This window comes from Colobus angolensis, unplaced genomic scaffold, assembly GCF_000951035.1.
Source record: "Colobus angolensis palliatus isolate OR3802 unplaced genomic scaffold, Cang.pa_1.0 Scaffold6, whole genome shotgun sequence".
Lineage (NCBI taxonomy): Eukaryota > Metazoa > Chordata > Mammalia > Primates > Cercopithecidae > Colobus > Colobus angolensis.
Window position 1 is genome coordinate 26,397,706 of NW_012119598.1, and position 14,197 is coordinate 26,411,902.

General features: G+C 40.9%; 1 pseudogene; it reads left to right on the top strand.

Moving 5' to 3' along the window:
• Positions 1–1,067, top strand: part of LOC105526829 — a 39,844-nt pseudogene extending 38,777 nt beyond the window's left edge.
• The last annotated feature ends 13,130 nt before the right edge of the window (positions 1,068–14,197 follow it).

A 14,197-nucleotide genomic window follows, 5' to 3' on the forward strand; every position in this document is an offset into this window, starting at 1 on the left:
CCAATTAGGGGACAACATCCTAAAAGGATAGATTCTATCTTACAGAATGCCAGAGGGAGAGAGGGAGAGAGGGACTGATGCATGGTACTGTTTCTTCTACCAGCCCAGGAGCAAGGAATGGCCGTGAGGGGATTCCCCTTATTCTTTCATAGCTAACAACTCAATTGCAGGACTTTTGCTTTCTGTCCCCACAACTCTGAGCCCAACAACAATGGGGCTCTTGAAATGGCAGCTGAAGCAAGCCCCTGGCCTTTTGGGGCTTCTCCTGCCACTGAAACAAAGAAGAGCATTTCTCAATTGCTGCAGCCATAGATACTCATTACAAAAGGGAAATTAGATTGCTACTAAACAACAGGGCTAGGGAAGTCTGTGTCTAAACCCAGGAGATTCTCTGAGACACCGTTTAGTATCTCCATGTCCCATACTAAAAGTTAATGGAAGGTGCAGGGGGCCACCTGAGAATCCAGAACATGTCCTGCTCCCCACCACCCCCAACCCCACCCCACTCCTTCCCAGGGAGGTAGCGGACGCTGGAGCTTCTCAGGCCAGAAGCCCAGGGGCAGGGACATGGTGGGGGCATCTTTCTCACCCCGAGAGAACGCAGCGGTGGTCACGGGGAGGGGCGCCACCATGCAGCACCAGGCCTGGATTCCAGCAGCCTTCTCTCACTTTCGGGCAGCGACACCACAGGTATAGACCGTCTCAGGTGCGTCTTCGTTCAGATATACTGTCCTCAGCCCCAGTTTGGGCTCGCCCTCAGCCTGCTGGAGCTGTTGGATGTGATCAGGCCTCGAGGCGCCCTGGCCTCCCCCGCGAGGACGGAGGGAAAGCAGACGCGTCTCCGCGGCAACCCGGAGCCTGCAGCCCGCAGGAACCCCGCAGCCCCAGGTGCAGGCGGGTACACGCCAGTGGCAGAAAACATCAAACCAAACCAGTTTGAGGGAATCAAAGCAAACTATAATATTTCAGGCGTCAGAGACTCTCCTATTACAGAGTTTACCCGTTTGGATAGCGTGACACCTTTTTCACAAGATTTTATTACTAAGCTGAGCAAAGAGTTTATATAGGCTCAGTATCACACACCTGAGAAAAGAGTTTCCTTGCCGTTACATTAAAATCCTTCCCAGCTAACAGAAATAGAGGCCAGAATACCAGAGAGCAGAACTTAAAGCCTGAACATGGAAGGAAACTTCATATATCAGGCTCTAAATGGCTTGGTATTAGTTATCACTATAAATCTTTTGTGTTTCTACTATACAATATTCTCCGGGGTTTCCACTTCTGATGTCAACATCAGAGATGTATGAACTGAACCGCACCAAAGCCAGAGCTCAGCTTCAGCGTCAGCCACACTAGGCATGGAGCACATAATCCCAGCTACTCAGGAGGCTGAGGCAGGAGAATCACTTGAACCAAGGAGGTGGAGGTTGCAGTGAGCCAAGATTGTGCCACTGCACTGTAGCCTGGGCAACAAGAGCAAAACTGTCTCAAACAAACAACAAAAAAACACCTTTCAAGTGCACTGTCTCCCAGCAGAACTAATGGAGCTGCTAGCTTCCTCCAGAAACTCTTCTTTTATGGAAATGTGTTTCCTCTGCCAATTAGGAAGTCTGCTGAATAGACTTCCTGGCCATAAATTCCCAAGAGTGGTTTAAGTATCTTAATGGACAGATAAGAGAAAGATGAATCTTCCACTTCCCTTGGCTTTTATACAGTAGTTGATCCAGCCATACCTCAACCTCCATTCATATTGAAACCTAAGCAGAAAAAAAAAAAAAAAAAAAAAAACCTAAAACTAAACACAAACTAGATTTTACACCTACAGTTTGGGATGCCAAAAAGAAAAATTGTTCTGGGATATGCTGAAGCAAAATTGTGTTCATGGAGGATCAGGCTGCTAATACACTTTGTTGAGTCAAAAACCATATTCAGATGAGTAAGCCTGAAGAAAGAGGCCTGAGCATATACAGGCTTTCTACAAAAAAAAAAAAAAAAAAAAAAGCAATGGACATGGGGGACATGGGTTCAGTTCAACACAATCTTTGTTTTTAAAATGGCAGGCTAGATTGTATCAGTGCAACTCAAGACATCTCCCAAATGAAGAAGGAACAGAGCATTTACAAAAATCAAATAGAAGTTATCTTTTATCATGTTTACTGCGGGAGAAGCCGTGATGGATGAGATCATCAGCTCTTTCCCTGTCATGATGGAACTCTTACTAATGAGGACTAATAGTAGCACTATTGGAAAATACTCTGCTACCAAATTAACTCAAAATAAGGTTTCCATTAATCCTACTTCCCTTCTGAGGGCTATGATGCAACAAAATGAGTCTGGGTGTTTTATCCTGTTTCAAATATTGCACCCTTTGAAAGAGCTTTTTAAATGCATCTATGAGTGAAGGCAGTAATTAGCAAGATAATATTGTGCAAAATGCAGAAAGGCAATGTCTTAAAACATGAATCATTGATCCATCTCAGCAAATGAACTTGACATTTTGTGGAGATCATGGACATTTCCTTCCATATAATAATAATAATAATAATAATAACAATAATGACAATACAAGACTAGGAAAACCTTAAACATTGATTTTGAAGATATCAAATACAATCAGAATAAGGAACTTCAGATCTGACTTTCCGGTGAGGATTTTATCTACTGGCATAACAGATGAAATCCTAACTTATATCCAAGATCATTTTACAAGTCTACCTTCGTGTATTCAGGTCATGAGCAGCAACATTCCCTGGTTCTCAACTCAAGCTACAGGGTGGTTACAACCAGCCCAACAGCTTTAGCACCAACAAATTCATGAGATGAAGCAGCGGCAACTGGGTCAGAAAATGAGGCATAGCAAGTAAATGGCAGCTTACGGATTGGAGTTCTAATCAGGCCATGCCTTGCGGATGTCCCCAGCAAGACCTACAACAGTATCAGGTCTATTCCAACTTCCGTGCCACGAATCACACTTTCTCTACAAATCTGAGTTTAATACTAGGCCTCATATGTAGAACTTTAGCGCCTGTATTCAGGCTGTGTCACAACATTCCAAGTATACTCAGTTGAACTTCCCTGTAGTAAGTTTTGAATCATTGCTAGTATCCAGTTACTTCTTTTTTTTTTTTTTTGAGGGAGTTATGCACTGTTGCCCAGGCTGGAGTGCAGTGGCGCAATCTCGGCTCACTGCAAGCTCCGCCTCCCGAGTTCACGCCATTCTCCTGCCTCAGCCTCCTGAGTAGCTGGGACTACAGGCACCCGCCAACACACCCGGCTAATTTTTTGTATTTTTAGTAGAGACGGGGTTTCATCGTGTTAGCCACGATGGTCTCGATCTCCTGACCTCATGATCTGCTCGCCTCAGCCTCCCAAAGTGCTGGGATTACAGGCGTGAGCCACCGTACCTGGCCATATTCAGCTACTTCTAATTTAGAAGATTTGGTCAATTATTTATAAGTTTCTGAAAACCAACGTGAAGAAAAAAGCAGCCTGTTGTGGTAACTTTTCAAGTGTGTTATGCCAAGGACATGTCAATAGATCAGTGCCAGCCAGAAACTGCACACCTTTGTGGATCTGATGCAATATAAATACAACTCCAAACTCACAGACCTTTTAAAACAAGTTGCTTTCAATGAAACATATCCAGCTGAATAGCATTAATAACCCTCGGACTATTATATGTCCTCAGCCTCTGTTATCCATCAGAAACCAGATAGACATCCAGTGAGTTCTTCTAACTCCAGGCCTCATTTTCGCCTTAGCTTTGGATGATGTAGAAATTACCTTGCAGGGGCCGGGCGCGGTGGCTCAAGCCTGTAATCCCAGCACTTTGGGAGGCCGAGACGGGCGGATCATGAGGTCAGGAGATCGAGACCATCCTGGCTAACACGGTGAAACCCCGTCTCTACTAAAAAAAAAAAAACTAGCCGGGCGAGGTGGCGGGCACCTGTAGTCCCAGCTACTCGGGAGGCTGAGGCAGGAGAATGGTGTAAACCCGGGAGGCGGAGCTTGCAGTGAGCTGAGATCCGGCCACTGCACTCCAGCCCGGGCGACAGAGCGAGACTCCGTCTCAAAAAAAAAAAAAAAGAAATTACCTTGCAGGTTGCAGAATAAAACTCAACATTCAGTGTCAGCAAGTTTACATGGAGGCACTGATGCGCTTTCCTTGTACTGTCATTTCAAAGCAAATTGTTGTTTTCAATCTTAGAAGATGATTTTAAAATAAAATAAAAATATAAAATCTTATTTTAATATAGATATATATAAATTTTAAAATAAAATTTTAAATCATCAGCCATTAAATAGAAACTGTGCTGCTACAAACAGTGACATATTGCATTTCACCTTATTCTGATCACCATGTTATATGAGATATTTATTTGAGGGGAAAAATGAGCATTTAAGATACTTTAAATCAGAATTTTCTCTATTTAAATTATTATATCAGAATAAAAATGAAACACATGGAGTTTGAACTTCTGGGCTGCTAGTTTAGTATATCAAATACAAAGTTAAAAGTCAGAAACTCCCTATTTATTAGCTTGTTTCTATCTCAGAGGCTAAAAAGAAGTAGTGTGTTTTTATGAAAAGAAAATATCAATGTTTCCCTTCTTCACTGTTAATGTAAACGCCTCACAGTTTTTTTGTTTGTTTTTTTGTTTTGTTTTTACCTATAACAGTATAGGATTTAGATTCTTTTTAAGTCTCATATTTCTTATATGATTATTATAATATAGCCAGATAATATGGTTCATGTAACTTAGATTCTTAAACATTTTGACTTTAAAGACTTTCTTTGTGACCTAGTACCCGGGGCAGGAGTGAAGTAAGGTAACATTTGAAATTTCAATAAGATATGATTGGAGTTTTAAACAAAATGATATTTAATAACCAAACTGATTCTGACATTATTAAATCTCCCCAAGATTTCATTAAGTGGCAGGAAAGGGATATTTTGCAGAGCCCAGGTAAAAGCAATGACAGGAAAAAATAAAATGTCTTCCTACTTTCATTGTCCAGTGAAGCAAGACTGCTCAATACACCAATTATATATAGTAGGTCCTCAATTCATGCTTGTTGAAAATAATCTCTAGTTTAAATCTTTTCTCTTCTATTGGATACAAGCAGGGCTGGACTTAGACAAAATTAGAAAGTGGAAAAATTTGTTTTTAGAATCTTCTAATCTTAGACAAAATTAGAAAGTGGAAAAGTTTGTTTTTAGTATCTTATCTCTGTCTCCAATTTCTGACATTCCCTCCTGCCCACTTTTCTGTCCAGTCCTTGTTCAGGAGCCATCACTCCATATGCTTGTGACTGACCCACTGGGAATCCTTAAGAGCCTGGCACTCCACCCATACCACCCTAGGTATGCCTCCAGAGCCATGCACAGATATTCACCTACTTTCCCTCCCTTGGTATCAGCAAGACCTTGCTACTATTACAGAGCACATCTCTAGTAGTGTTCAGGGAAATATTCTGGCTTAATGAAGTCCCAGGCTGTAAATAACATTCATAGGAACAGTCACAACTTTAAAGAACCAGTATAAGGGCTAAGGAAGGATACTCTACATTGCATTCAAGGGTCTCTGTGGCTCCCCTTAGTGGGCAAGGAAGCTGCCATTTTTCCTCCTCTAGAGCAAGTCTTATCTTCTTCTCCTTCTAGTGAGGCCACTGGGCCTCTTATTCTAGATTTTTTCTTTTCTCTTTTTCTTCTCTGTCATCCCAATTAGCTTTCAGAGTGTCTATGATAAAAAAGAAAAAGATAATCTACAATTCAAAAAATTAAAAATTATACCAGAGCTTATGCCTATAAGTTATCTTTTGATAATAAAAATATAAGACTTTAAAATTTTGACACTCAATTTTTACAAAAATGAAATTGAAATGTACATCACTGTTTCATAGAGGATAATCTTATAAAAGAATTAGAATGGATGAAACTTAACTTGGCTTTCATAGCTTCTCACATCCAGAAATTCCAAATAAAGTAACTCAAACAACTGCAATCTGACAACTCCTTTACACAGGGACCCATCTTGCGTGTGTTAAAGGGTGAGGAAGAAAGTAAAATAGGAAAGCAAAAAAGGTATGCTTTATCCAAGGGTCTACATCTTCCCCAAATGACTACATTCAGAATCTCTTTGCCTAACTCTCCCCAGTTTGAGAGGTCTTTTTCTTCAAAATCCTGATCCTGCTTTCATTCCATTCCCTGTTTAGTATAAATTCCTGGCTAAACACACTAGCTCTCAGAGAACCATGCCAAAGGTTACTAAGGTCAAAAAAGCTTTTCTTATTTTCTGACAGTCCCTGAGGTCCTGAGAGAATGCATTCTTCTTTTGTTTGGCTGGTAAATAGGAAGTTCTGCATTTACTTTCCCCAACAAGGAAGCAAATATTTCCTTACTGTCTTACTCTGTGGCTGTATTGAAGAAAAATCAGCATTTCCAGAGCTCTATGTTAACAGACCACTGGGTGGCAGTCCTGAGCTGTAATGTAGAAGAGAAGAGTCAGGAAAAACCTGGAAACCAGGGCGGGAGGGATAATAATGTTCAGGAGATAACAACGTCATCAAAGATCAACCACTTTCCACCAATAGAGCCTAAGTAAAGGAAAGGAATCATAGCAGGAAAACATGGAGGTGGTATCATACGTTTAAAATTGCCCCAAGATGCTTAGATAAAATTGGTAGAAAAGCATCCCTCCTTCCACTTTCATTATCACCAAGGTAACATGGTCCAGAGTAGAGCTGAATGTCAACCCAGTGCTAATGGGCAGGCTTCTTCCTACTCAATCTTCCCTTTTTCACCAGGACTTCAGAATAAAGCACTAGAACTCACACTGTCCTGCTCTGCAAGCTCCAACCCTAGATTAATCCTGAAATCCCTCTTCTCTGCTTCTATATCTTTGTGAATTAAGGATTCTAGAGAGAAGTACAACTATGGGAACGGGTATCTTCACAAAGGTATACTTTCCAATTTCAGAATACTCAATTCACCTTGTTAATACTTGTCCTTATCTAAAAACAGCATCTCTCTCCTCATCCCTTCTCCTTCCCTACTCCTCCCTTACAGTGAGAATCTCACACCTTCAGTTCTGTCCATCCCCTGTCAGCAGGTGATCTTGCCCCCACAGAGACTACTGAGCACACAAACCCTCAAATCTTCTCTCCCCCATCCCACCCCCATACACATCCTGCCCCCATACAGGTTTATCTTCATTTTCACTCATTCTTACTTCCTGTCCCACCAATCACAAGAAATAAAACAGCTGCCTTCCTCTCCCCTCCAGGTGTCTTCCCCGCATTTACTGCATGCATCAATTTCTGTATCTACATAAACTTTTTTGCCCCACCGCCACCCCCAGAATGCTAATATGACTACAGGACAATCGATTCTCTTAGCAAATGGCATGAAGATTCGTTTTGGCAATTTCTTAGAAAAATTCATAGATAAGCCCATTGAGGTTGAAGATGAGACCTTGACTATGGGTTGATCACTCAGTTCTAGACAAGAAAAGCAATTCCTTGCTCTAAAGGAGGAGGAAGTTGGGAAAAGTGGAGAAGAGCTGGCAGGATGGCAGAGGGCAGCGTGGTTGGGCGTATAACCCCTCTCCAGGAGCACCTCCAAACTACCTTCACGTTCCTTGTGAAATTGTTAATTCAATAGATTACTATTAACATGAGTGTGTTTCTGTAGAAACTGGTGAGAAGGCTGAGATTTGCACTGTGGTTCCACAAGATGGATCTGAGACCACAGGTACAGATGTGGTAGTGGACACAAAGAGAAGCATGAGGAAGCAAGCCTTGGAAATTTAGGGAAATAATGAAAGGAACCTTGGACTGTGGCTTTGGACCAAGTTTACAAAGATGGACCAACATGTCACAGAGCCAGGGAGTCCCCAACCTCACTCCGGCTTCTCCCATCCTAAACAAAAGCCTCTCTACCCAGAGCCCTTTTTCACTTTCTCCTTCTCTCGTCATCCAACTCTCTCAGAAGCATGGTCTGTACTTGTGGTGGCAGCTTCAGCACCTCCCAATTTCTCAACCTTCTGCTGACTGTTCTCACCAAGGTCATCGATGATGTCCTCATGAGGAGCATTCTCAGTCCTTGTCTCACAGAACAGCTCTTCTTCATTAGGCACCACTGATAACTTTCATCGTATCTCCCCTCAGGTCTCTGACCTTTCCAATCGCCCTCACCATGGGCTGCTCCTCTTCTTTCGACTGCTTAAATGTTGGTGTTAGGCATTGAGGAGCTGCATTTCCAACCAGCATCCAAAAGAATTCTTATGTTCACCAAACTAGGGTTAACAAACCTGTGAGTTGAATTCGACTACAATTGAGTCAAACTGAATGGTGCTGTCGGAGTGTGAATGAAGGAAAATAAAGAAACCAAAGGAGGAAACATTATAAATGGCAGAGAAGGGAGGCCAAGAATATTCTTGAGAATATTAAGAATATTCTGAGAATAAAAGAAACAAGCTGGGTATAGTGGCTCCCACCAGCAATCCCAACACTTTAGGGGGCTGAGGCAGAAGAGTTGCTTGAGCCCAGGAGTTCGAGACCAGCCTGGGCAACATAGCAAAATCCTGTCTCTACTAAAAATACAAGAAATTAGCTGGGCATGGTGGTGTGCATCTGTGGTCCCAGCAACCTGAAGGCTGAGGTGGGAGGATCACTTGAGCTTGGGAGGTTGAGGCTGCAGTAAGTCAAGATTGTACCACTACACTCCAGCCTGGGCCACAGAGCAAGACCTTGTCTCAAAAAAAAAAAAAAAAAAGGAACAGTAGTTACAGAAGCCAAATTACAATACAAAGAGAGGATGACACTGTAAGAGAAGATGCAGGTGTTCAGAGATAGAAGGAAGTAATGTTATAAAAATAAAACTATATTTGTGTAATTTAATAGAACATAAAATAGTTCCTCGACAAGAAAAAATAACGGGAAGCACCGTGCTACATAAATTCAACTTAAATGTGTTCATCCAGTCATTCATCATAATCTGTCTGGGCCAACGAAATACAAATGATGTTGTTCTTGTTAGCTGCAGTAGGCTTGAGAGTCAAAGGCATTCAGATTATGTTCCCACTACATTCTAACAGGAAAATCAATCCATTCACTAAATGGGTGTTAACAATAAAATACACTAGAGTGTTCCAAAACACACAGTTTACCTGGTTTGTTGGGCCAGATTATCTTTCTTTGTAGACATATGATCCTTCTTTGAAATGCTTTGTCCTCATTCAGCTTTTATCCATGTGACTAAATGCTAGAGTTTCACTGTAATCCTACCTATTCCAACCCGGAATTCACAGTAAAATATTCCATCTTGGACTCTGTTCAAGAAAATGAATCCGAAGAACTGGCAGAAGAACTGAAATACAACATTGTTACACCCATTCTATAGCCCCCACATTGTCCAATATTCTGTTGTTATAACTACAAGTGGCTGTTTAAATATAAATTAAATTAAATTAAAAATTAGATTTTCCCTTTATACTAGTCACCACTCAAGTGCTCAATGCCACATGGCTAGTGGCTACTTCACTGGACAATCAAAAAGCATTTCCATTATTGCAGAAAACTCTGTTGGATAGCACTGACAGACAGACACACACACACACACACACACCCTGCGGTCATTAGGCAAGGATCATCAGAATAGCATGAAAGTAAAATGTCTGTCAGTGCAGGAGCCATATGTCAAACTTTAACCTCCATACCCTAGTTTTAATTTTATCAGGTTGTCTTATTGTCTTATTAAACTAATCTGTATTAAGATGATTTTTCCTCCCGGGGTACGTTAGTCATCAGTCACTAGATTGAGTTCCTAAGGAAGACTGTAGCATCTCTTTCTATACAAAACAATTTGGAAACTGTCCCTTTTGGAAATTGCTAAGTAGAGTTATGAATTCTGAAAACTTCTTACATTTATTTTGCTCAGATGGAAAGATTTATAGATTTAGCAAAACTCAGTCTATGTGGACAGTGCTAGCTTACTTGTGCTTACTAGATCCTTATATGTCAGGTCTCAAATGGGTTATTAACTAGGTAAGCCACTTACCTTCCCTGAGACTCAGGTTCTTCGACTATAAAAAGGGAATTATAACATCTGTGTCACGGATTTGTTATCAAGGAAGATTAAATATGATATTGTATAGGAAAGTGTAGCCTTCATGGAAGTGGGCAAGAAAATATTAAACAGTAACCACAGTTGCAAGTCAGGTGGAGTGTTAAAGATTCTAATGACTTCTGCACCTCAATCTAGGAATGGCTTTTGCCACCAAAGAGCCAGGGGCTTGCAGAAAATTCCTCCTCTTACCATAAAGAGTGCAGAGCAGAAACCCAATTCACAAATAATCATTGGTGGAATGAATTTTGTGAGATATGATTCTGTGATCTTCAAAAGCTGCCAGTGAAGAGATATTTGTACACCTGTGTTCCTAGTAGCACTATTCACAATAGCCAAAAGGTGTAAACCACCCGAATCTCCATTGATGGAGGAATGAACAAAATATGGCATACACAATGGAATATTATTCAACCTTAAAAAGGAAAGAAATTCTTATACTTGCTACAACATGGGTGAACCTTGAAGCCATTATGCTAAGTTAAATAAGCCAGTCACAAAAGGGTAAACACTGTATGACTCCACTTATGTGAGCCACCTAAAGTAGTCAAATTCGTAGAGATAGAAAGTAGAATGGTATTGCCTGTGGTTGTGGGGATGAGAGAATGGGGAGTTGTTTGGTGGGCAGTTTCAGTTTTATAAGATGAAAAGCATTCTGGAGATTCACATTATTATGCAACCAATGTACTTAACATTACGCATTACATTTAGAAATGATTAAGATGGTAAATAGTATGTGTTTTTCACCACATTTTTTAAAAAGCAGCATGTAATTTATATTACTATAAAGGGGGCAGACTCCATTTTGGGGGAAGACTTCTCTTTTTCAGGTGGAGGGGCCACTAATAGATTTTAATTGTGCATAGCAGGGCCCAGAATCCTGCTCTGATGGTAATATAAAAATCTCCTCTCATTGTGGATAGAACACTGGTGAGCAATGTCACGTTGGAGCCTGAAGCAAAAGGATAAATATGTACCCTTATATATACATACAAAGTACCCTCCCCCATATTTTGAATCAAATAAATAAAAGTTCTACAATTCAAAAATATAACTAAATATACAGCACCATATTGTCCAATCATCACCCCTTATAAACCCACCTAGCTTTGTGGGCCCAGGAACCTGGAGCTAATCAACAACTATGCTTTATTGCACAAAAATGCAGAGTTGTAAAACAAACAGCCTGTTTTTAAACTATTGCTATTTTATTATCAATTTTGGCATTAATTTTAATTTTTAAAATATTGCATTAACACATTATTGCTCTTAATTGTTAAATTTTTGGGTGCTCTGTTAAAACTTGTGACCTCATGCGGCAGAGCTTGCAGTGAGCCAAGATTGTGCCACTGCACTCTAGCTTGGGTGAAAGAGCGAAACCCTGTCTCAAAACAAAACAAAACACTTGTGGCCTCATGCATCATTGCCTTACTCATTCTGGCCCTGTGCCTACAGATTATCATGAGCTTAACTCCAATTCTCCTATGGCTATACTAAGAAGAAATGATAATGGAGCTGTGGACTTTAGGATGGAGAGAGTCAAGGGAACTGTTTGTTCAAGTGGGAGGCTGACGCAATGCTATGGTCTGAATGTCCCCTCAAAATTCTTATGTTGAAACCTAACTACCAAGGTGATGGTATTAGGAGGTGGGGCTTTTGGGAGATGGTTAGGTCATTAGGGCAGAACTATCATAAGTGGAATTAGTATCCTTCTTACATGGGACTCCAGAGAGTTGCCTTGTCCCTTCTGTCATGGGAGGACACAGCAAGATGATGGCTGTCAACAAACCAGGAAGCAGGCCCTCACTAGACACTGAATTCATCAGTGCCCTGCTCTTGGACTTCCCAGCCTCCAGCGCTATTAGAAGTAAAGGTTGTTTACAAGCCACCTAGCTTATGGTATTTTTGTTATAGCAGCTGAAACAAACTAAGACAGCCAGTAACTTAGAGACACTGGTGGGAGTGGGAGAAGGTGGGTAGAAAGATGACCAGGGATCGTCCTGTGAAAAGGCCATGACTGAAAGGTTTCAGGAGCAACAGGATCTGAGGACAACTCAGGCACAGACTTTCCTTTCTGCATTGCAGGTCTTTGACCTTATTTTCAAGTCTTCAGCAAAATTTCTTAAATTCTACAGTGATTCTTGGGAGAATGAAGAGCAAAACCGGAAACCACAGGAGTGACAGATTGGCCTGGAGAAGGCTGCAATAGCAAGAAAGACAGTTACTTCATTGAATAGATACTATGTGAGAAAAAGGAGAGCAAAATCTTATCATTCAAGTCACATGCATGAACTGCATACTCCCTTGCCACCAATTAAAATTGCAAGTCCTACAGGCCCCCAAACTCATGCACAGATACAAGAGCTGGACGTGATGGTAAAACCACACCCTGTGGTCATTAGATAACTAAGCCAACTAAGGTCTGGGATGAAGGAAGAGACAGGCCAAATAGCAAAAGAAATTACTGGGATTTATGAAATCAGATAAAATAATTGGTATTTGGAATTATATTCTAAATGAAAAAAAAAAAACAAACCACACGGGACTTGAAAAGTAGAAACAGAACAACTTCAGTAACACCAAATGTCAGACTGATGTGAATTAGAGCATATTTACAGTTCTTCAGTTTCCACCGGCCAGCATGCTAAGAGGAACTCAAAGACTGGATGCCTTTACTAGAAACTGAGGCTTTATATTAAATAAGAAACACAAGAAAAGTCAAATATTAAGTTTTTAATGACATTTAAATTATATTTCTGAACTGAAGAAAAATCTCTATTAATCTAGATTAGACAATCTACACTAGACACATTGTACCTATTGTACCTAAACGGTCATCGTGAGCAGACTTCAGAAGGTGGAGCAGACGTGGCATGGCTGAAAATTCACTTACAGGAATTTCATAAGGTTCAAAATACTAAGTGGAAATTAAAGATTGCTATAAATATTGCTTAGGCTCTTAGAATATGAAGAATACATCACTTCTATATGTCCAGAAGAGGCACAGCAGAGACTCTGGGAGCAGTGAAGCTGAGCAGAACAATGAAGTAAAAAGTAGTATCTTCAAGAATGCGTATGTCCAAGCATTTGCTGTCACTCAGAACAGGGTCCCAGATTTGAGTCTCTGAATATTAAAGTAAAAAGTGGCAATTGATATTAGAAAACTCAAAAGAAGAATGATCATTTTAGGACAGACTCACCTACAGTATATAAAAGGATAAATAGACAACATAGATCCTGGAAAACCAGCAAAAAGCCAGGAGCCAGGTCCCTGAACGGAACAAGACCCAGAACAGATGATTTGCCTACATTAAGATTTGGCTTGAAATGGTTTCCCTCTCTACGTACATTCCTTGCACAGGTACCGGCTATGAAAATCAGACACTACAACTTGGCTACACGTAATAGAGAAAAATGGGGATTTATCACTAGAATGACACTGTCTACAAGTTGTGATAGATACATTCATGCTTAAGTGTTAAGTGAATTTTACTTAGTTCTCACATTGTATGTTTTCACTTACTGTCAATGGATGACAACAAAACAAGATGCATAACATTATGAATTAAAGAGCCCCTCTGGAGAATGCTAAAAAGATACCCCCAGCTGACAGCAATCCAAATTCTAGTAGTTAATCTAGAATGAGCAGACTAACAGTGTATCTGACTTAAGTGCCATCTATTTGAATCAGAATCATCTGGGATGCTTGTTAGAAACAGATCTCCAGGACTTAACCCAGGCCCACCAAATCTGGGTTTAGGCATCTGCCTGTCAGCAACTTCCCTGGGTGGTTCTTAGACACCAAAGTGTGGGTGGAGCTCATTTTTATAGCAAATATTAATAAAAGAGGGAATTCTCACTAAAATAAGTCATTGAGATCTGATATTTTCGCCTTTCTACAAGGGGTGGGGTAGCCTCCAACCTGGATCCTACCCCAGGGGCTCCATCAGCTGCACAACTGGCCTCTGAGGACCAGATGACACCTGCCTCCTTGAGCCAAGCCCAGGATTTTTCTGAAGAGGGAAGAAAGTGGGCTGCCACCAGCCCCTCTGGCATGGCCAGATGGAGATC